The sequence below is a fragment of the Diabrotica undecimpunctata genome, chromosome 5 (assembly GCF_040954645.1).
Source record: "Diabrotica undecimpunctata isolate CICGRU chromosome 5, icDiaUnde3, whole genome shotgun sequence".
Classification (NCBI taxonomy): Eukaryota; Metazoa; Arthropoda; class Insecta; order Coleoptera; family Chrysomelidae; genus Diabrotica; species Diabrotica undecimpunctata.
In genome coordinates, this window is record NC_092807.1 from 153,270,130 (window position 1) to 153,295,710 (window position 25,581).

At 32.1% G+C, this 25,581-nt stretch overlaps 1 protein-coding gene across 2 annotated transcripts in view; it reads left to right on the forward strand.

Annotated features, from left to right (window-relative positions):
• Positions 1–25,581, forward strand: part of Nox (NADPH oxidase) — a 352,627-nt gene that overhangs the window by 1,891 nt on the left and 325,155 nt on the right. The window lies entirely within an intron of this gene.

Below are 25,581 nucleotides of genomic sequence, written 5' to 3' on the forward strand. Positions count from 1 at the left end.
CACCTGAGTTGATCCTATTGTGTATACAAGAGTCTCTCAATAAACTACCGAAGTACACAGGGTCGCACTTCAGATAGTTTGTTATTTAATATATTTCATTGGTAGCTGTGTAATACACGATTATAAAAATTTATTAAATTATTTCATATGGTATTTTCAGGTTTTTCAAGTGAATATACTTGATAATTGAACAATTTTTAACATGAAGAAAGTAGTTTTTTTTGTTCTACGTGAATAATTGTAGTATATGCATCTAAATTCAGAAAGGTTCTTTCCTTCACACTTTTTACAGACTTAGGACTGTCAGCAAAAAACTGGCGCGTTTAAAAGTTTTTGCTCTTCCTAATCGGATATCGTTAAAAATGTACAGTAATAATAGTTCTATTTACAGTATATACATACAAACGAATACATAATCTACAAAAAATAGATGAATTAAAAAAAATATAGAAAAATATATACAAGTTAATATTTACAAAAAAAAATACCCAAAATAACCAAAATATATTTATGAATACCTAAATACCTAATTCTGTTTTGCTGTCGCTATTCTCTTCAAGATTAATAACAATTGGTTTAATTATGTAATTCAAAGTAACATATGAATTTTCTACGTTCATTACATGGCGTACTGAATTTTTCCAACTTTATGGGGAGATATCATCAACACATTTCCTTATTAATTCAACTACACTACCACTTAAAGTCGGAGAAACATTTTGTGACCTAACATTTGACTTTAGTTGGTGCCACATATGCTCTATGGGATTAAATATACAATAGTAGGGCGGAAATCGTAACACTGTATGTCCCATGTCCTCGGCCAATGTGTCACAAACATATACTTTTTTAATAGAAAATGATTTTAACACTTCTAACAGTACATTTTTTAAATACCTTTCTTCAAAATATATATCGTTTTCTAACAGTTAGTTTTGAATTTCAATTTTCGTGTTATTTACACTTGGAGTCTTATGTAATTGACGACTGTGGTAACTTGCATTGTCCATTACTATCACACTATTTTGAGGAAGGTTAGGTATAAGGCAATTCTTAAACCATTGCTCAAAAAGCTCTGCCGTTGTATCCTCAGGGTAGTCCACGCAAGAGTCTTTATTGTTCTTTGCAGAAAGCCATAAGGCATTTGGCACCCAACCATTTTTTGATCCTGCATGTAAAATTGTTATTCTTTTCCCTTTGTTTGATGGAGCTTTTGTTTGACACCTGTTGGAAGAATCGGACCATCCTTTGGATGGTGTTTCATGAGTGTCAAACAATGTCTCGTCCAGATAAATTATTGGTTGATCTTGTGTACGGTACTTTCTTATGGAAGTTATATATTCAGTACGCCACTTTTGTAAACGATGGGGTTCCATAAGAACTTGCCTTTTGTCAATTGTACGATATCTGAAGCCCATTTTAGACAAAATCCTCCAAAGACTACTACGGCTACAGTTTATTTGTGTATCATCATTAGTAAGCCGTTGTTTTAAAGCATCTAATGTAGATATCCGTTGCTCTTCGTACATTATGTAAATTTTTCGTCTTATTAAGTCCTTATCACTTTCGTCAATACATTTGGTAGAACCGGCATCCTTACGCTTCCTTTCCTGACTTAATGGGATTTGATGTAATTCTTTTCACTGTGGTTAGAGGTATTTTCGTTAAATCAGATACTTCACTGGCAGCAGTATTAGCAGTAAGTCCTCTTGTAAGTAAAGAACTATATATTGTTTTTACGATTTCTCTAGCGTCAGCAGATAAATGCTTTTTCTTCGCTGGAACACTGGAAGAAGCACCATCAATGTTTTTCCACGAACGCCACATAATGCTGTTTTATAGGTATAAATAGGTATAACACTGCTATAACTTATAACTAAATGAAACAAAATGTATATTTAAAAATTTCTTATCGGTTTTATATACTTTTATAAATTATACAGAATAGAGGTAACCTGGATAATTATTCCAGGAAATACTTAACGATCAACAAATTTATTGTGGTCATTAAAAGATCAACCATTGATAGTGAAACTCACTGTTAAAATGTTTACAACTTTATGAAATAAAATGTATTCTAATCGTTTTTATAATTTTATACGATTTTTTAATCGTTTTTATATTACCAGGAATTTATTATACAAACAAGATAACGACACTCCACAGTAGCTTCAATTTTACCTGAATACTTACCTGCTCAACTAATGTTGACTAAGCTGGGGTACTTGCGGGCGGGTTTTATTGCAATCATTATGTACTCAACCACTTTTCGTGAAATAAACTATACAAAAAAAATTTAAGTAAAAGTTGTAACATAAATAAGACCATACTTTAATATTTTAAAATATACAGGACCACTCATATTAACAGGGTGGAACAAACACCTCTTTTTTTAATGAAACACCATGTATATTTCGGCAGTACCTATTATACGAGGTAGTTTTAAAGATAATAATTATGTTTTTTCATTAATTTCGTAGCAAAATTAAGACTGTAGAATTATAGAGATTTAACATCAAACGTTTTTCCTAAATGGAATACTCTGTATTTAAATATTGTTATGAAATGTTATTTTATGATACTTTATTATTTATTAAGCATTTTCTATACCTAACTGCTTTAATTTGTGAGTTTTATTCGTAATTGTTTGAGCAAACATTAATTGCAACAAAAATTAGGTGAAATTTTGTTAGGTTGGCAGTGAACAAATACAAAATAATTTAGACTAATCCCTAATTTGTTAATCTTTAATAAGATATCAAAATAATAGTGATTAAAAATGAAATAACGTTTACTATACAAATAAAATTTAATATAAATTAAAATTTTGACTTAAAAAAATAAAAAAATTGTTGAATTTATAATTAATGTTCAAAATAGCCTCCCTTGGAGTCAATACATAATTGCAAGCGATCTTTAAAATAGCGACTTTTCCTAGTTAATACATTTCTGTTTAATCTTATACATCCATTTCATATTATCTCATTTATATCTTCTTTAGTTGTAGGTTGTGTTTTATACATCTTATATTTTATTTAGCCTCAAAAAATAACATCTAGCTTGTTTAACTCTGGAGATTGTGGAGGCCACCTTCTCGTCCCGTTCCTTCCAAGACGACATTCTCTCATGTGTGTTCGGTACTATTTCAAAATAATTCCGACAGTTCGTTGTCCTAAAAATGTATTTACATTCTTCCGTTTACGTGATCCTCGAAAAAAAAAAGGGTCCCATGACATAATTTCCAGGAATTCTAGCCCAAACGTTTACTGATAATAAGTGATGGATTCGACCGTTACTTAATAGAATTTCAACAATAAAACACTGAAAACTTTCTTCAGTGTTTGATGGTTTGACTATAGGTTAAAATGTGGTGTAATTTTTTTTATTAGAAAAAGATCGCATCCACCAAAAGGTTATTAGCGACGGAACAAAATATAAATAACAAACTCTGTCTGTGTCGTCTTAATTGACAAGAAATACGTGTTAAAAACTGAACAGAGAGACATGTAGCTCCTCAAGTATTAAATTTATCCATTGTCATCGACCTAGAGTCAACATATATAATTTAATTTTGGAAAGATGTAAACCCATATATGGATGTCAGCCACAAATTCATTGTTAGCTTCAAGTACATAAGGCACTGAGGATGATCTGATTAGATCGAAAACGTTATGCTACTGTATAAATTTTGACGACACTTTTAAAAGTTTTAACTATATGTTTTTATGTACCTAAATACAATGGTGAAGTGGTTTAACTTCTGTATGTTTTTTTATAAATAACAAAGTTAAACACCTACAGATTGTACAAAATGTTTATGGATCTGAGATAATTCACTATATTGTCACAGGAACAGTTTTGACCTAGAGCCTGTAGTAGAGCGTTTGGGATCTTGTAGCGCTGTCTTTCTTGGTTATATTTACTAGAAATTGTTAAAAAGTGTTCGACTGTTAATCGGACGTTACACTCATCACATATAGTAAATTAGAAGTTAAATAATAGTGGAAATTATGTCTGTTTAAAATACCCTTCTTGTGGAAAGTAGCTTTATCTCAAAATAAAACGTATTTCAAGAAATATGCATCATTCTAAATTTGTTCCTGAGCCTACCGACAAAATGTTTCTCTTTTGTCCATTGAAGCTATTCTAGTAAACTTTAAAAAGTTTCTTTTTCTTGTTTATTTTGTATCTAAGAATTGCTTATGATAAATTATTGTTGCTAGTAACAAATTTTTGTTATATCCTCCTGGCACAAAAGACATATCAATAGGATCCTGCTCAAAAAAATCATATTAGTAATAGCAACAAAGTAACATAAACTATAAAAATGGTTCAATGTTAAACTTTTAAGTAAGTTTAGTGTCAAAGTCATAGCCAACTAGGGAGAATATTGTGTTTTTATTAATATTTTACACACCACGAATCGTAACTACTAAGCTATTTTGAAATCGTATCTAATCATCATCATCATTGGTGCTACAGCCCTATAAAAGAGCCTCGACCTTCCCAAGTCTATTACGCAACTGGCAACAGTTGGCAATGGATAGAACTGAATCCATTGCCAACTGTTGCCAGTTTGCTGCGCCTATTTGTCTACCATCCTCATCTACACCATCCCTCCATCTGAGTTTTGGTCTACCCCTACTTCTACTTTCCATAGGTTGTGACATAAGGATTCTTCTAGGAGGGTTGTTCTGCTGTGAACTTGCCAGATGTCCTGCCCATCTTAGTCTTCCTATTTTTATAAAGGATACTACGTCTTTACCACCAAATATATGTTTATATCTGTGATATATCTCGTAGTTGTACCTCCTTCTCCAAACACCATTTTCACAGATGCCACCAAATATTCTTCTCAGGATCCTTCGTTCAAATATAAGCAGGAGATTTTCATCTGCCTTGGAAATGGTCCATGTCTCCGACCCATATGTCAACACTGGTTGTATAAGGGTGTTGTATATGGTTATTTTTGTTTTTTGGCTTAAGTTTCTGCTTCTCATATGTCTACTCAGTATAAAAAAGCATTTGTTTGTTAGGATTATTCTTCGCTTGATTTCTTCCGTCATGACGTTCTCCTTGGTGATCAGGGAGCCTAAGTATGTGAATTTGTCCACCACTTCAAAGGTAGAATTATCAACCGTGAATTGGTGGCCGATGTTTCTGGCTCTATTGTTGGGTGTTGATGCCATTATCTTAGTTTTATTTTCATCTACTTGCAGGCCCATATTTTTTGAGGCGTTTGACAAGGTGGTATACATTTCTTCTAGCTTGCGTGTTGTGCGGACAACTAGATCAATATCTTTTTTCGTAAAATTATTTTTGATTGAATATTTTCATGGCAAACCTGATACAATTTCACCTAATTTTTGTTGCAATTAATGTTTGGCTCAAAAATCACGAATAACTTACAAATTAAAGCAGTTAGGTATAGAAAGTACTTCATAAATAATAAAGTATCACAATTTCATTACAATACTAAAATTAACAAAAATATTTCGCTATGTTAATAATTTTAGAAAAATGGTAGACTATATTAAAAATCTTTTAAACATAGATGTATGTTTTGAACTCAAATCTCTACAATTCTACATTGTGTTAAATTTGCTGCAAAATTAATAAAAAAAAACATAATTATCTTTTAAACTGCCAAAACCTTGTATAACACTGCCAAACACGATATTCTAAAAACGAAAACATCGAGAAGAGTCCAAAAATGTATATATATATATATATATATATATATACACATTATATATATATATATATATATATATACATATATATAGTATAGAAACCTCAAAACAAACATGTATATATATATATATATATATATATATATATATATATATATATATATATATATATATATATATATATATATATCAAAATGTAGGCGCATGCCACTTATTCTGTCCAGACTTGTTCTGTCCACTTGTGTCATGAGCCTCCTATAGGCCGTTATCTATAACGCCTCGCTCCAGAATGGTGCCGCGTAGAGGACGATCGACACCATGTAATACCCTCCTCCTTTCGGATTTGGGTCCCCCAATGTTGGGCATCACCCTCCCCAACGCAACCTCACTATTCGCAGCCTTCCGGACCACCTCCCGCACGTGCTCCCCATTTTCCATTCTGGTGCAATGTCACTCCTAGGTACTTTACTTGTTTCTTGGGTGTTAGACATACTACCGCACATTGCAATTCAACACTTTACCTGTTCCTTGTCCCCTTCAGAATGATGGCTTCGGTTTTCTCTGCCGCAAGTTTTAGTCCGTGCTGCGTCATTCATTTCTTTACGATACGGCCTGCGTTCCGAACCCGGTATTTGGGATCTGGCTCATCCCGGGTCACTACCAGTACAGCGAGGTCATCCGCGAATGTGAAGTGGGTTGTACCCTCTTCGTATTGACAGTGCATAATTTATGAATATGCATTCATTTTGTATATCTATACGAATATCCAAAAATGTCTGTTAATGTTTGTAAATGAACGTCAGAAAATGTATGTAAACAGGAAGTGGTTATATAACGTGTCCAATTGTAAGTCAATGTTTTTTCTTTTGTATTTTTTACCTTTGAAAAGTAGACTAACATAATGCGAAGAATAAACAATTCATCATTTGATCGAATAAAGGATTTATGGTTTATTCCTAATTATTATAATTAAGTATTAATTAAAAAAAAATTGATATTTCTGTAATTAGGTACACGATAAATTTTGAAAAATGAGTTTGATAAATTGAAAGAGAAACAAATACTCTTTAAAAATATTAGCAGAATTTGCCTTTGATGTGTAGTATAGTTTTCCTAGTGGCGTATATATTTCCAGCTTAAATTTTAAAAGGTTTTGAGAACAAAAAATAAACTGTGAAGTTGAATATACAATCTATCTTTCAGGATTAATCAAATCAAAATATAAATATAATTTTTCATAGATTTTTAAGTTAATAATTAATCATATATATCTATAATTATTCATTTTTAATGTACGCCATTGACCGAACTCTTAAATATTTAGTCTAAGCATTTTATTATTATAGGATTTGATACCATTTATTATATTTGTTTGGAATTCTTTTATTATGGCGGTATAAAGGAGTAATTAAATTTCTTTAGTGTTTGAGTTTTTGAAACCAAAAATATTTTTAATTTTTTGTTAACTTTGAAATATGTTTCTTGTTCTTCAAGTTCCGCTCCTATCGGAGATTGGAAATCATTCTGCCAATTACAATTTTGTTGGTTACGCGCCTGAATAGTCAAATTGAACTGAATCCAAACCATTCACGGAGATTGCATAGCCACGAGATTTTACGTCTTCCTATGCTTCTTCTGTCTTTGATTTTGCCTTGCTTTATATTCTTTAATAGTTCGTATTTTTCATCTCTCGTGATGTGCCTTGTAGTTCACCTTCCTGATGTTTATGGAATTTAAAACTTTGCATTGTTTTATAGTTTTTCGGGAACTTGTGCGTTTGTTTTGCGATCCATCCATGATATTTTCAGAATATGTCTCAGTGTCCCAGCATCAAACCAATACAAAACCTTGGAGAAAGTATAACATCGAAGAATTCTTATCTTGACCGTTATATTGATATTGCAATTACAGAAAAGTTTTCTCATTCGGTTAAACGTTGACCGTGTGATTTCAATTTTAAGAAATATGTGAATATATTGAAATATATTGAAAATAAAAATCTAATCTTTTAAAATTAAATTCCTACACTAAACTAATAGAAGTTAATTTGCTTATAAACCAAGTTAACTAAAATGATACGTATTGACAACCTGCGTTCCTTTGTAACTTTGTGCCGAAATGTGACCGGTGATAAAAATCCACGCTAACAGAATATGAAAATAAAAATAAAAATAAAAATAAAAATAGAAACGTTTATTGCCTTAACAAAATGTACATGTCACACCATACAAGATATTTCAAAACTTAAGATATCATAGCCTTCTTTCTCGACGTCCCGCTTTTGCACCGCCTACTGATTGAACTTATTCCTCTCGGATCGTGAATTTTTCTATCGTGGACTACTTGGCCCCCTTTTCTGTAGGTACTTGTTTTCGGCATCGTACCTACTTTCCTGATTGGCTGTCTTCGGCAACCACCCGGCTAGATCCTGATCATATGGTCGGATGTCCTTGGCGAAGATATCTCTGGTCTTAAGGGTCTTCTTGTGGCTTGGTGGAAGAAATACTTTGTCCCTTTCTTAGCCAATTCTCCCAGTGGTGTTTACTGCAGCCTTTCTTTGTTGGTTGCATCTGTAATCCGTTCTTCCCATTTTGATCCATCGATGATTCTGTTACATGACGTCTTTGTTGCTTCAAGTTTCTTCCAATTGAACTCCGAAATGCAGCTCCAAACTGAGACAGCGTACAGCATTACCAATCTAACGTAGGCCTGGTATAACTAGATCTTCTCGACCTTCGGTAGTAGACTAAACCTAAAAATATAAGGAAGTATTAGTTTTTTAGCAGTGTTTGCTTTTACCTTAATTTGTTGTGTGTTTTTCTTAAAGTTGAGTTTCCTGTCAAGATGGACTCTTAGGTACTTAACTGATTCTTCTGACTGGACCCTGTTTTTCCCTATTGTACATGATGAATACCGTCTTTTGGGCGTTGATTTTGATCTTCCATTTTTCGGAATATTCCGTGATTTTTCCAAAGTGGTTCGCTAACAGAAGAATAGTGGGAAACCTATTTAACTGCGCAATTTTAATCCCCACTCCCCAGCTAATACAACGGTTTGCTTAGCAAGTGTATTCCTTCTTTCATTTTGCCAGTTTGCTACTGTATGTTTATATGTGCGATTTGCACATAAACCTGTTCATATTGACTACCGTATGACGTTTCACTACAATAGTTAATGAGAAATAAAAGAAATTTTTAATTTATTGGTAAAATAAGTCACATTTTAACGTACGACAAATGAATAAAATACCAAAAAAAAAAAAGAAAAATTAATGAGGAAAACCACGAATTTATTGAAAAGTAGACTTTTGATTATTTCTTTAATAATGTTTAATTTGCAAAGCGTATTCAAAGCAGTTAATTTGCGTCGCCACTACAACACCAAACACAAGAGTGAATGTGATAAATTTGAATCTCAATTCAGACAAAATAAAATTGATTCTTTACAAAAATCATTAGAAGCACAAAAAACCGTTTTTACAAAATATAGGGAATAAAGTTCGGCATTGGGCAAAACGTCCATATATATTTCGAAATTAATTGCTGAACCTAACAAACCATTAACGGATGAAGAATTCATTAAAAAACGTATTCTTTTGGATTACCATCAGATAATAATCTTTTCTACTGCAAACTTTCAAAACATTCATTCTCTTTCATCCCCATTCCAAACTCGCTAACCAATCAGAAAATCTCTATATCCTTGCTTCTAAACAACTTTCTTTGAAAATGATAACGGTTTTATCTTATACTTTCTAAATACAATAACTACCTGGTGGCTTTGGCCTTTCTCGTGAAATAAAAAAAAAGGCTTTTAAAATATAATATCTACAAATACCGGGAAACAAATTGTCTATTCACTATTAAATATTTACTAATGTTTTTCAATATTTACAAATCAATGTACAGGGCGTTGCAAATTTATATGCCCGCCTTTTATAACAAAATAAATTTTTTATTCTACTTTTGATTGATAAAATGAAACACAACAATATATATATATATATATATATATATATATATATATATATATATATATATATTCATATTCAGAGATTCTACATTATTTACTGCCTTCCCTCGCTCAACTGTTTTCTATTTTTCTCTCTCTATTTTTCCATTCTCCATCGTTTAGGCCTCTCTTACTCATGGCGTCGTCTAGTTCGTTTTTCCAGGATCTTCGGGATCGTCCTCTTTTCCTCCTTCCCATAGGGCTCCATTCAGTTATTCTCTTTATCCATCTGCTGTCGCTAGTTCTTCTTACATGTCCATACCACTTGAGTCTTTTTTGTTCTATATATGTTAGTATGTCTGTTTCTATTGATGTTCTTTGCTTTATTTCGTCATTATTTCTCCTATCAATTCTTGTTACTCTGCAGCATCTTCGTAGGCATTCCATCTTTGTTGCTACTATCTTACTGCTGTTTTTCTTGTTTATAATCCAATTTTCAGCCCATATATCATAATACTTCGCACTAATATTAAATAAATCTTTGTTTTTGTCTTCATATTTAGGTGTCTATCCCACCATACTGAGTTAAGTTGTCGGATTGCTGTTCTTGTTTGTCCTAATATATGCTTAATTTCTTTCTCTGTTGTTGCCTTTTTCGTGATTTTAAACCCCAAGTATTTGAATTTATCCTTTCCTTTGATTGTTACGTTGTCGTCAATCTGCAGATTTTCTATGTCTTCTTCACTTGTTGATAGGTACTCTGTTTTCGCGAGGTTAATATCTAGGATAGTCTTGGTATATTTTTCTTGTAGTTTCTTTATCATGTAACTAAGGTCTTCTTGGTCTTAACGTATAAAGGTATTCGTTTCGTACCGGTACTCATATGCCTTCGCATTTTATTTTTCATGTAGTCAAGGCTTTCTCTAATTATATTTTGAATAGGGTTGGAGATGTGGAACAGCCCTGCAGGAGCCCTTTTGTTGTGGTGAAATCTCCTACGATTCTTGTTCCCATTTCAATGGACACTTTATTTTCTTTATACAGAGCTTTTGTAGCTTTTATGAGTTCCGTCTGTATTTCTAATTTGTACATTGCCTCCCATAGTTCTGACCTTGGTACAGAGTCATACGCGTTTCTAAGATCCACAAATGCCAAATGTATATCTCTATTTTTTACCTTTTTTTTCTTTTGCAACAGTTGTTCCAGTGTGTATATAGGGAATATGCATGATCTTCCTGTCGTAAAGCCTGCCTGATCCTCCCCGATTTTGCCTTTTATCGCTTGCTTTTTTTTTCTCGCAGTATTTTCCCATATAATCTTCCTATTGAAATATTAAGCTTATTGCTCTGTAGTTTTCGCATCGTTTTCTATCTCCTTTCTTAAATATAAATGTCATATATGACTCAGTCCATTCCTTTAGGAGCTGTTATCCATTTATTACTTTCTGAAATATCCATTTTATCATCTGGTGTAATTTTTTTTGGGCCGTACTTTATAAGCTCAGGTGAGGTGCTTTCAGGTCCTGGTGCTTCCTTATCTTTGATTGTTTTTATGGTCTTTCTTATTTCCCTATCTGTTATTTTTATTTCTTGTTGTAGGGATCTGCTTCGTCTTCGCCTGTTTTCTTTTCCAATGAATTGTGGTCTTTGTTCTGTTAACAGTTTCTTGTAATAGTCCTTCCATTCTTTGTCCTGTATATTTCCCAATTTAATTTTTTCTTTTGAGTTTTGTTTCAATTCTCTCAGTACTTTCCATGACTCCGAAGTTCGTATACCTCCCATGTATGTTTCAATGTTTAAGCAGGTTCTTTCCCATTCTTCATTCTTTTGTTGTGTTACTTGTTTTTTCATTTCTCTATCTTTTCCTCTGTATTCTTTATAAACTTCATTGTTGTTTGTAGTCAGCCATTTTCTGTATAGTTACTTTTTTTCTTTAATTATGCTTTTGGTTGGTTCGTTTATTTCATAATAGTGCTGTTTATTTGTTATATGTTCTTTCTCTCCAAGGGATTAGAATGCTGCTTGTTTTATACTCGCCTTTATATGTTCGTATATTTCTTCGATGTTGCGTCGATGTTTTAAGCTAAAATGTAGCTAACAGGTGGTTGTTACTGTGATTAAAAACCATAACCATAAGATTTACGATAATTAATTTATTGTTTTACAGAAATTTCCAGAAAATTATTTTATTTTTAAAAATATTTTAATCTTCCAATTCGGCATTTAACTTTTGAAAACCTTGTATGTAAAATAATTTTAATTTCAGTATTTATTTATAACTAACTGTTACTTTTATTTAAACACGATGATGAAATTTAGTTGTCACAACATTAATAAATTAACTGCACTCAAAGTTATTAAACGATGATTACATTCCTATATTTTTAGAAATACCTAACGCTTGTTTTATATCAACATGCCTTTCAAAGTTAAATCCGTGTGAAAGAAACACAAATTAATTACCTATCAGATTTTCTCACGCTGTTATCATCTAAATATACCTAATAAGTGCCGATTACTTACCATATATTTAAATATGTTGAACTTTAAAATACATCTTGTACTATTTCTTCAAAAGATACTAAAAGTTGAATTAAATCTTGACATAAATGGCTTAAATTATGAAACAGCTCAAACAATAAATCAAATTCGATAAAATTTTAAGTGATTCAAACAATTATTTATTAATTACTATATTAATTTCAGAAAACAAACTTTCAGTAAAATAATAAACCAGATATCCTATTCTTATTGTTTTTATATGTAGTATGCCTCTATATCACTTGGTTGACTAGGATACTCAATAATTTAGAAAATAACAATAGTAACAATGATAATTGTTTTAAAATCAATGCTTTAACAAATAACCTTTTTCAAAAATCAAGGAAAAACAAAAAAAAAAGATAGACTGAGTAACATTTTCTACATCATTTACTGTTCTTCATGTAATAAACCGTACATTGGTCAAACTTCTCAACTACTCAAGTCTAGATTCACTCTCCACAAAAGTGAATCACGCCTTCATCCCGAACATTGTTTAAATGAGTTAAACACGTCCATACCACAGGTCTACAGACATTGGTGAATAAGATAGCAGACTACAGCGAAGAATATGGACTATCTTTGAACATAAGGAAAACTAAATTTATGGTAATATCGAAATCAACACAAAATGTCCAAAATTTATATTTACACAATGAAATTATCGATCGAGTTAGCAAATACAAATATTTAGGCACTTTTATAAATGAAGACAACGATAGCTCAGCAGAAATCAAAATAAGAATAGAAAAAGCCAGATCCATATTCACTAAAATGAAGAGAGTGTTCTGCGGAAGAGATTTGAGCCTTGAAATGAAACTTCGCCTGATGAGATGTTACGTATTTTCTGTGCTGTTCTACGGAATGGAGTCATGGACGTTGAAAAAGATTGATACCAAAAAATTAGAGGCATTTGAACTGTGGATGCACCGCAGAATCCTGAGAATATCATGGACCGAGAGAGTCACAAATGTCGAGGTCTTGAGAAGAATGAATAAAGAAAAGGAAGTCATATTTACGATCAAAAAACGAAAACTGCAATACTTGGGACACATTACAAGAGGCGAAAGATATGAACTGCTTCGAATAATTATGCAAGGGAAAATAGCAGGAAAAAGGTCCATAGGAAGAAGACGAAACTCCTGGCTAAAGAATCTACGGGAATGGTATAGCTGTAGCAGCAACGAATTGTTTCGGTCAGCAGTTTCGAAAATACGTATAGCCCTGATGATCGCCAACCTTCGGAACGAAGATGGCACTTGAAGAAGAAGATACCACAGGTCATTTCTTTGACAATACCACCTTTTTTCATCATGAAAATAACAAATTCAAAAGGGAATTTATTCAAATGTCCTACATTATTCTTAATAATTTCTCTGTTAATGTTAAAGGTAATATTAAGAATCTGAGTGATATATAACTTCTCTTACTTCGATCAGTTACAAGCCGTATATCGAGTCTAAATTACTTTAACTTGACTAAGAACACTGAGTGGGCTATTGATTATGCATTTTAGAAAGGAACTACAACGTTAAAGGGGCTTTACTCTTTCATGTGGTCAATGGACCTCCAAATATAAAAACTGCTGAGTGCTACTATTTAAAGGTGTGCGTTTTTGAGAAAGGGGTGAATTAGTCCCTATGCATTAGGGATTAATTACTGCTTTTAAACGTTTTGTTCGATCATCTGCCTATTGATATCCTTAAAATAATAGAAAATGAGTACATAGATGACATACCCAATGAATGGTTGACCTCAACATTTATTTGTCTCCCAAAAAAAGAAAAATGCTAGAGAATGCATCGACCACCGCGCCATAAGCCTGATGTCTCACACACTTAAAATTGTTTTTAAATATCATCCATAAACGCATTTACCAAATACTTGATATGGATATTAAAGAAACCCAATTTCTAGGTACCCGTGAAGCTCTCTTTGCATTCAACGTACTTATCCAGAGATGCTTGGATGTGAACCAAGATATGTAAGTCTGTTTCATATTTTACAACAAGGCTTTCGATAAAGTCCGCCACAAAGGGCTAATGGACGTCCTCAAAGCAAAACAATTACAATACAATGACCTTCGAATTATAAAAAATCTATATTTTAAACAGCAGGAGAAACACATCAGAAGAGATCCAAATTAAAGAGGAATGCGACAAGGGTGTGTATTGTCACCACTTCTATTCAATGCATACTTTCAAGAAATTATGAAAAAAGCTCTCGAGGAAGATAAAGCAGGAATAAAGGTCAATGGAACACCAATTAACAACATTAGATATGCGGACAATACTATCAGAACAAACTCTAAGAACTCCAAAAGATAATGAACAAGATCGTTGAGTATGGAGAAGAATATGGATTATCAATAAACATCAAGAAAACTAAATTTATGAGGATATCCAAAACCCAAAATAATAATAAAAGCCTGACAATAACGGTAAAACTTTAGAACTATAATTATCTTGGCACAATAATTAATCATACAAACGATTACTGCAAAGAAATCATCAAACTTAAAATAGAGAAAGTACGAACAAACTTCAATAAAATAAGAAAGGTACTTTATGTAAGAGAACTAAAATTAGACTTGAGAGTTAGGCTGGCAAGGTGTTATAGACTCTGCTTTACAGGATAGAAGCATGGACACTTAAGGCGTCGACTACTAAAAAGTAAAAAGAATCATTTGAACTGTGGGTATATAGAAGAATCCTGAAGATATCATGGACCGAGCATGTAACAAACAACGAAGTCATGAGAAGAGTCAACAAAAGAATGGAAACATGGGAAACCATCAAGACACGAAAGCTACAATACCTGCAGCATGTTATGCGTAATGAAAGATACAACATACTTCAATTAATTATACAAGGGAAAGTCCAGGGTAAGAGAAGTGTAGGACGGAGAAGAATCTCATGGTTGCGTAACTTGAGGAAATGGTACGGATGCATATCAATAAAACTATTCAGAGCTGCAGCATCTAAGATCAGAATAGCCATGATGATTGCCAACCTCCGTCAACGTTACGTAAAGAGGTTAAGTATTACACAATTATATAATTTTATGTATACACTATTTGATGGTTTTGCATAGAATGCAAAAATGGTATCTGCCCTAAAATACATGTATCAGTTACTTCAAATTACTAGAAGTTCAGGGTCGTATCTTAAATATCTGCCCATCGTGCATTTAAAAAAACAACTCAATTTATTAAAGTATGATACATATTGGAAAGATCTTTGATATCGGTCTTAGTTTTGATTGTATTTTGATATTTTTTATATTAATAATTTATAATAGGCATCTTTTTTGTAGTAGATTTGTTCTTTTCCAAAATTTGTACATTTTCAAAATTAAAAGACTGGCTTTTTTTTAGAGAATGTCTGGCTAAGGCTTTAGTGTTTAATTTTTTGGTTTGTACACTATGTTTGTGTACAATAACCCTTCTTTGTAGATTGGGATATTTGCCCAATTTATGTTGAATTGCAGTCTTTACAAGTTATTTTATAAATATCATCTCACTGATGATCTTCATTAACATTGGGTTTAAATTTTAAAAAATATTTTTCGGAAATTTTTGATGATTTATGTCCAAAATTGATATCATATTTTGCCAAGATTTTCTACATTTCCGACAAATATGTGATACAGTTTTTAGCTGACTATCTTTTCTGAAAAACTGAGGTTTTTTTTTTTTTTTTGAAAAAATAAAAAAACATGAAAGTTTATTTCTGTTTATTTAATTTTTAGGTTATTTGTAATTTTTGGTCATTTTGAATTTACACAAACAATTTAAAATGACAAAAGTTCCCGATCGTCGTTAAATTCGTCATTTAAGCTACATACTTTTGAAAAAGGACCATTGTAGGCATGGAAGAGGCCGATTTTGGTTTACAGGAAATTTCACGAAAAGTTAAAGCTACTTTATCAACGGTGTTAAGAGTTTGGAGGAGGTTGTTCAATGGTAAGACTTATCGGCATCAGGGAGGGTCTATACGTCCTAGAATATTACAAGGTTGTGATTTGCGCTTAAACTTCTTGCTCTCAGAAATAGACAGGAAAGTGTACATCAAGCAAGATATAATTTTGTTGCAGCTACAGGAAGAGTAGTCTCAAGAAGAACAGTTAATCAAAGATTATTTGAAATGGAATTGAGAGCTTACCATCCGCTTTTGGTGTTACCTTTGAGACCGCAGCATAATGCTCGACGCTTAGAATGGTATAGAGCTCGTCAAAACTGGAATGGCCAAAGGATTTTTGTCTGCTTCAGAGATGAATCTAACTATTGTTTAGGTGGTTAGAGTAAGACGTTTTGAGGTGAGAGATAAAATAATATAAACTAGGCTGGTAAACGTTATACAACAAGACAATTTAGCATTATGGTATAGGCTGCTATATGCTTGTCAAGCAGATCACCTCCAGTGTGATATTAATGGCACTCTCACAGCTCGACGATATATCGGTGAAGTACTGCAACCGGTTTTACATCCCTACCTACAAACCATTCCAAATGCAATCTTCTAACAAAATAACGCAAGAACTCATATTGCTCATGAAACCATGGAGTTCATACAAGAATGTGGTATAGAGACTTTATAGTTTCCATCAACATCAGCTGAATTGTCACCCATCGAACATGTGTGGGATATGGTAGGTCGAAACATATATCGATTGTTATTTCTTGTAGCAAACTTAGTAGACTTGTGGCATGCCATAAGAAGAATCTGGATGAGTATTCCGCAATATGATATAAACCACTTAATTCGATCAATACCGCATAGAAGTACTGAGTGTATAGAAAATCAAGGAGGAGCCACTTATTATTAATTTTTTGACAAAAATGACTTTGCAAATATGTTTATAACGTTATTAAATAATAACGTCAGAATATTATTATATATATTTGAATAAAAAAATATTAATATGTCATAGAACAAAATTATGATATCCAAAAATATTTTGTTAAGACAGTTACCTGAAAGAATTCGTCTGTCCTACTAGTCTAGGCGGAATCTGTTTTCGATTGGACATTTTCCAAAGGAAGCTATTTTTTTTGCTGGAATCCCTTCAGGATGTGCCCAATATCGATAATCACGATATGCGCCAGTCGCAAACCCTGTGCTAAATTTTTTATTTAACAAAATCTGAAAACAATTGAAAATTTCTCATTTTTTTGCTCCTACTTTCGTTTATAATTCGGAAAATATTGATCGTAGAGAAAAAATTATAACAAGTTAAAAGTTTCGTTATTCAATTCTACACAATATTTCGTTAGCTAGAAATTGAAAATTTAATGTTTATTGTTGAAAAAAAAAACCCTTTTTTGAAAAAAAAGTACAAAAAAATGAAGTTAATCCTTTAAATGTTTTCGACTTTCTAAACTTGACATACAAGCTTCATATTCCGCATAGAAAAGCCTTTTAATATGTTTAAAACGTGTGCTAAATTTTGTTAAGATCCGTCGGATAGGTTTTTCATAATAATTTTGCAACCCAGCCTACTGGAAAAAAATCGCAAATTTTCAAATTTATAGTAGGCGCTCAATAAGGACCTCAGATAGTTGCAACACATTTTTTTACACATAAAATAAGGCTTAAACTTTCAAACGCTTTTTGTAAAATTTAAATCGGTTCACTAGGAGAGTTAAGAAATTTTTTTAAAGTTTTAAACATTTTTTATATATATTAGGCTTATAAACAAATTGAATAACTTTACGAGCTTTAAACATATCAATTTCAAAATTTATACATTTAAAGAACATTAAAAAACGCTTCTTTAACCTTTTCACAAAAAAAAGATACATTCGGCTTACTGGTTGCCGAGATATTGAAGGTCAAAGTTGGCATACATTTGCCGTGTAACCATTAGTGATAGAGGGCTCGTTTTTAAACAAATACCCTCGTCTTGTCAAGTACTTTTTATATGAAAAGTTTTACGTAGTGCTTTTTATGGCAACATCAATAAAAAAGACAAATAAAAAACCGTTTTCGCGTAAAATGTCGCTCGGAATGCATGAGAGGTGGTGGTGGGGGACATTCTCTCGAAATGTGAATCGGCGAGTTCAAAATCATAGCGCGCGCAAAAATTGCATTATCTCGGCTTCTTGTTAACCAATTTTGCTCTTTTTTTTTAATCGATGTCTCGGACGACAAGGATTTCAAATATCATATTTTCAAATACCATTTTTAATTGCAAAATTGGGAAATTTGCAATAAACAATTGTATGTTAAACAAGTAATTGCATTTTTTCGTCATGCATTTTTTTTGGGCTTGCAATTTATACATTGAAGGAAATTGTTACTTTTAGTAAACAATTATGTATTTTTAAATTGTTAATAAATAATTTAAATTGTTAAAACAAAGGCGAACGAAAAAAAATTTTTTTTTCATAAATAAACTTTATTTTAACTCAATCTTCAATAATTTTTTTTAATTCTTTTTCTTTTTTTGGAAGGACAAGAATCTTCAGGTCTGACCTTGACCTTCAATATCTCGGCAACCAGTAAGCCTAATGTATCGTTTTTTTTTAAAGAAGCGTCTTTTAATGTTCTTTAAGTGTATAAATTTTGAAATCGATATGTTTAAAGCTCGTAAAGTTATTCAATTTGTTTATAAGACTAAAAAATGTTTAAAACTTTAAAAAATTTTCTAGGCTCTCCTAGTGAACCGATTTGAATTTTACAAAAAGCGTTTGAAAGTTTGAGTCTTCTTGTATATGTAAAAAAATGTGCAACTATCTGAGAGCCTTATTAAGGGCCTACTATAAATTTGAAAATTTGCGATTTTTTTCCAGCAGGCTGGATTGAAAAATTATTATGCAAAACCTATCCGACCGATCTTAACAAAATTTAGCACACAATTTGTTTTAAACAAATTAAAAAGTTTTTCTAGGCGGAATATGGAGCTTGTAAGTCAAGTTTAAAAAGTCGAAAACATTTAAAGGATTAACTTCATTTTTTTGTACTTTTTTTCCAATTATTGCTATTTTTTCAACAATAAACATTAAATTTTCAATTTCTAGCTAACAAAATATTGTGTAAAATTGAATACCGAAACTGTTATAATAACTGTTATAACTTGTTATAATTTTTTCTCTAGGATCAATATTTTCCGAATTATAAACGAAAATAGGAGCCAAAAAATGAGAAATTTTCAATTGTTTTCAGATTTTGTTAAATAAAAAATTTAGCACAGGGTTTGCGACTGGCGTATATCGTGATTATCGATATTGGGCACATCCTGAAGGGATTCCAGCAAAAAAATAGCTTCCTATGGAAAATGTCCATTATGGTCTGAATTTCTACAGATCTCGTCTAGTCTATACTGCTTTTTAATGAAATGTAACTTTAATTTGATTTGATCAATCTCGGCTTATGCTGTCAGATTAAAAATGTGGCAATCAGTAATGCATGACGTGCAACTACAGTTGTTTTGCGCTAAGTGTATTGTTAATCAATTTGAAACAGTTTTGTCTGATGCACAAGCATACAAATTGCAATCAAGTTTAACAATTTTAAATGAAGTGATTTGTCTATACTCATTGAAAACTTACGATCGGTGAATTTGTTCAACTTGAACTAATAGTTTCTTATTGATTAGCTGATTGTATTTGAAAAGGTATTTAAAGAAATTAGTTACCTATGGTCAAAATTAATAACTGCTATAAATTTACACCTATAGAAAACATTTAATGATAGACAGGTCAATGATCATTAAAAAAAAGGGAAATCATTTTTAACCTGCCAACAAACTAGATTCACTGAGGTTGTTGTCCTGATTTGTATATGTAAATAAGTTTGTTTTAGAAACTAATTACTTTCTTTCTTCAGAATTTATTCTAATGTGTTTGTTTAGGTCTCGTGACAACATTTTAAAAATTTGAGTGGGTTAAAAATCTAAAATTTGAGCAAGTTCTTTTAAGTTTTGTTAGTCATTGTAAGTAAGAATTATGTAGTTCTATTTTCTACATCATTACGTTTATGTACACAGAGTACTAACTTTCATGATGGTTATTTTTTGATGGCAAGTTTGTATGATTTCATTATTGCCCAATTGCCTTAAAAAACACAAGACAGGGATTTTACCATTTATTGATAAATTTGTAAGTCTTGTCTTGTTTTGAAGCTATTTTAAAACATATTATATAGAATTAATATGGATTTGTACAACGTCTTGATAAATCATTATTATCATCAGTAATTCTACAGAGAAATATACGCTAAATGGAATAGAGAAGTTAAAAAGGACGTGGATAAGGCGAAAAATATAAACTGGGAGGCTAAGTGTGATGAACTGGACAGATTTATGGGTGGAACAAAAGTGGCACAAGCTTGGAAAACATTAAAGCAGTTTAGGAAAAATGAGAAAAGTGAAGACAACATTTCTCTCATAAAGTTAAATGAATGGGAAGAATATTATACGAAACTGCTGAAAGAGGATAGAGTAGAGTACAGATGGGAAAAGATAAGGGAATTAATAGACAACAGAGACGAAAGACAGGAAATCCCTATAATAACATTATCTGAATTGACGGAAACCTTAAAAGAGGTTAAAAACGGAAAAGCCGCAGGGCCTGGAGACATTCCCATAGAGCTGGTTAAATATGGGCCGACTGCACTTTTAGAATTAATAGTAGACCTTTTTAATAAATGTATGTGTGGAGACCAGGAAATTCCTAAAGATTGGAATAAATCATATATAAGCTCCACATATAAGAGAGGGAATAAAAGAGACTGTTCCAATTATAGAGGTATTAGTGTGACGAGCTCTGTAGGCCGGTTGTACGGCAGAATATTAAAGAAGAGGGTTGAAAGACAGATACAAGATATTGAAGAACAAAGCGGCTTTCGTACCGGGAGATCCTGCCTTGATAATATATTTATCTTACGGCAAATAATTGAAAAGCGTGTCGAAAGAAGTAGAGAGACCCATTTGGTATTTATAGACCTTGAGAAGAGAGAGCATATGATAGTGTCCCGTTAAAGAAAATGTTTGAGGTCCTCGAAAGGTCCGGATTGGATTCGACGTATATCCGAGCGATATATAAATTGTACGAAAATGCAGTTAGTTGTGTAAAAATTGGAACCAGAACCTCAAATGAATTTAAAGTCACTAAAGATCTAAAGCAAGGATGCTGTTTGTCACCGACACTCTTTAAAATATACGTCCAAGAAGCATTGAGGAATTGGAGAAATAAATGTAGATTTATGGGCATAGAAGTGGGACAAGAAACTCTGTATACATTGTTATTTGCAGATGATCAGGTGGTGGTTGCAACCGATGAGGAAGATATAAATTATATGAATCGAAAACTATTTGAGGAATATGCCAAATGGGGGCTTACTGTAAACATAAGCAAAACCGAATATTTAAAAATTGGAGGAAATACCACAGATCTGAGGCTTGAAAACGCAGTTATTAAAGGCTGCAACCAGTATAAATATCTAGGAAGCATCATATCAGCAGATGGCAGAGTTAAGATAGATGTACAAAACCGAATAACCCAAGGGAAAAAATGCATCCGAATACTGAATTCATTACTGTGGTCTAATAAAATAAAGATGCATACCAAACTTCGCGTATACAGAGCAATTGTAGAACCAATTACCACATATGGTGCTGAATGTTGGACGATGACAAAGAATGAACGAGATAAAGTAGACGTTGAGGAAATGGATTGTCTTAGAAGGTCATGTCGAGTATCGAGAATGGAAAGAATCAGGAATGAGGAAATACGAAACCGTACAGGTATTAGAGATACTCTTTCAGATGGAATACAAGGAAGGCAATTACAATGGTATGGTCACGTGATGAGAATAAAGGAGGAGCGTTGGCCAAAGAAAGCCTTAATGTATGTTCCGCCAGAAAGAAGGAAAAGGGGAAGACCACCAAATTCCTGGAGAAGAGAAATTTTAAAAACAATGCAATCTAGAGGCTTAGAAGAGGGAGATTGGAGAGATAGGAAAAGATGGAGGCTGAAATGCGGGAAGCGGCAATCGCCGTAGGACCCCCGTTATATGATGATGATGATGCTACAGCCTTAAAAACGTTTTTTGAGAACGATTTCCGGAGCGAAAATCGAAACGACATATATAGTTAATTAAATGTGATTTTCATCACAATCACAACCAAGAATTGTGACTAATCTCATAAAAAAAAATAATATTTAACTTAACCATGCCACAAGAAAGTAGTTTCAGAATTATAATGTTATTTACTCAAATTAATTCCGACTACTATGTAGAAGTTTTCCACTGATGATGATCTGATCGAAAACGTTCTGAAAATTTATAAATCCATTTTGGATAATTTTTAAAAATTTTAATACTAAAATTTTATACAATTTTACAAAAAGAAGTTTTAACTTCATTATAAGTTTTTTAATCTATGGTATACAACCAACTACTGGGAATTTCTCTTAAGTTTATTAATTTGACTAGTAATATCTTCATAGTTACTGGATTTACCAACGTAACTTTCGGAGCGATTTTTTAATTGTAGAATTTGGTTAAAAAAAAAATAACAATATTAGCCTTCCGATAATGCAAAAAGAGTTAGCCACGCTACCGTTACTTATCATCTTATCGAGTATGTAAATGGAACCACTTCTCTCGCTTTCGAATCAATTTCTTGCATTCCCTTTGGGGAAAAAATCGTTAATAATGTCGGCCGTCTTTTGATTTCATATCGTTTTATTGAAACCCAATCAACACAGTGATGCACAAATGGAAAGAAATCTTGGCGGCATCGGGTGCAACAAATCTTTTGCGCTCGTAATTAATTGAAGATTTAATGAAGGTACGTAATAATCATAAATTTATTTGGAAGAAGTACTCAATATCTACATCCTGATTTTCTGGTTTTGAAATGATGCTAGGTTTGCTTATTTTTGTAATAACATACGGGTAATTATTCTCCTATTTAGTAAGTGGTTTATATTGCTTAAAAGGCAAATAAATAAAATCTGTAGATATAAACGATGTAGGCTTTGACAACAGTTATTATAATTAAAGTGATGATTACACACAAAAAATAAGTTGATTTATTTATGGGTTTAGGATTTTTTAAACTATGCTTTAAAATAATTCTAATTCGCTGAATCCAAAAGTACTATGGTCAAAACCATGTTAGATGACTAATCTGGGATTAAGCGATGGTCAGTGGGCCTCAAACAGTTGCTATTTTAAAATTTAATTCCACGTCAATTGAAAAGTAAATCATTTAATTTACTATATTTTACGTTCAGTAAGAATGTTGAATTTTATTGTATTAAAAGCAAATGACACGAATAAAATTATAATTTTATTACACACAATAATATTTATTTTATTAATGACATCTTAAAAATAGTAACCATTTAGTATGACATTTTGTTAGGAGGTATTTGCCTTAAAACACCACGCTGGCAAGGCGGGTTGGTGAGTTTTTAATTCAGCCTCTCATTGTGAGTACCGACGCTGTTTGAAGCCGCCCTCTCCGGGTCAGACGCTTCTAGGTTTGTGATCTTATACTATCCCTAAAATCAAGGGTTGAAAACTTCATCATCTTCGCCGTATCGAAAGTATTCTTCGACGCCTTGGATGCCGTTCTTGACTTATCCGTGACCCTGGAAAAGGGACCTTTAAGAGATGCTAGCTTCCCGGGTTAAGAAGCTCCTGGAATCTGCGGAGGGCAGGGATTGAATCACTTTCCCTGATAGGAATATTCAATAGAATCCAAAGGACTCCAAAGGAGTTCTTACCCACTACCCGAATTGATTCACTGGCGCCCAAGAGAAGACAACTGCAGCCGAGGACGACCACCAACACATTGGATGGACGACATTAAACGAATATCCAAGAAATGGCAACAAGACGCACACAACCGTGAAGAATGGCGAAAAATGGGAGAGACCTATGTCCAGAAGTGGACAGAAAGGGTTGCATGATGAATCATTTAGTATACTACACTATATTGAATACTATTTACTAATCAAGAATGCTAAATAAACTAAATAACAAATAAATTATTCAATAATAATGTTATGTTTTTATTAATTCTAATTTATTGTTTATTTATTATTAAAGGTTCTACACTTATAACACTTAAAAGTTTATTTAAATTCTTTATTTGTACTAATTTATTTTACATTTAATAATTATATAATTTATCTATATTTATTAAAATACGTACGTTACATTTTAAAACGCGACGCGATGTTCAAAAACTAACTGTTCTCTTTCTAACAGAATTCCTTCTTTAAATATAAAATCCCGTTATTCGAGAAGTTTCATTGATCTTCCGGAACTTCTCCGATCGTCAGGATAGCCAAACAGGTCTTTTAGCGAAGGGACTAGAAATTTCTGCCGGCAGGTAAACGGGTCTTTCAACTGAGCGCCGAAATAACTAGAATAGAAAAGAATTAGTCATAATATATTTACAGTTTTATAGGCCATGATATTTATCGTAACAATAAATAAACTTAAACTACACATAAATTAATCAGTTTTATTAATAGTATTTTTGGTAATGTTTGTGATTGCACATGTGAAGCGAATAATAATACCTGTTATTCACTGTACGATGTCATCTACTGAAAATACGTTTAATAAGTATCATACTTTACTATTAGAGTCGTCACTATCCGAATTATCTATGCAAATAATTAGAGGTCCACAACTTGGTCAGTTTGAAAGGACTTAACTTCATGGCCATATTTAAGAGCCATTTGGTCGATGACAAATTTCTCCTGAATTCACATCTTTTTAGTTATTTCAGTAAAACCTGATTAACTAGCACAAAAAGATTTTTTATAGGTGTAGATTTGTTCCTACTGAGTGCATGAAGACGACTGTTTATGGCAGATCCATATAGAAAGCTTCTATGGTCGAGAAAGAATATGCACGACAACATAAATTAATCTTAGGGTCAGGACCCCATTGATAGCGATTAAATACTATGGAATCAGCAACAGGAGAATTTTACTGTCATCATTGCAGTCTTTTTAAAGACGAATCACATGCTACGAATTTTCTGATGGATATTCTCAAGTTATAGTTAATTTTATGTAATCGAATAAACCATCTTACAATAAAGTCGTCCCAGGAATACAACTCAGCAATATTGGCAATATTATTTTAAAGTCGTCTACTTTAAAATGGATAATATATTTGTCTGAATTGTAAATAGTAATAAGTCAGATAAAATTAATCTACTAGAAGAATTTTTCACTAAGTAACAAAAAACAAAATTTGTTTAATTTATTAATGTTTTGTATTTTGAGAACGATTTCCGAAGTGGAAGTTTAAACGTCAATAAATTGGTTTTAAACTTTAATTTGTTAACTTAAGAATATTTAAGGTTTTCTCACAATTCTTTGAGCACTTACTAATATGTTCTTTCCATGTTAACTTAATGGC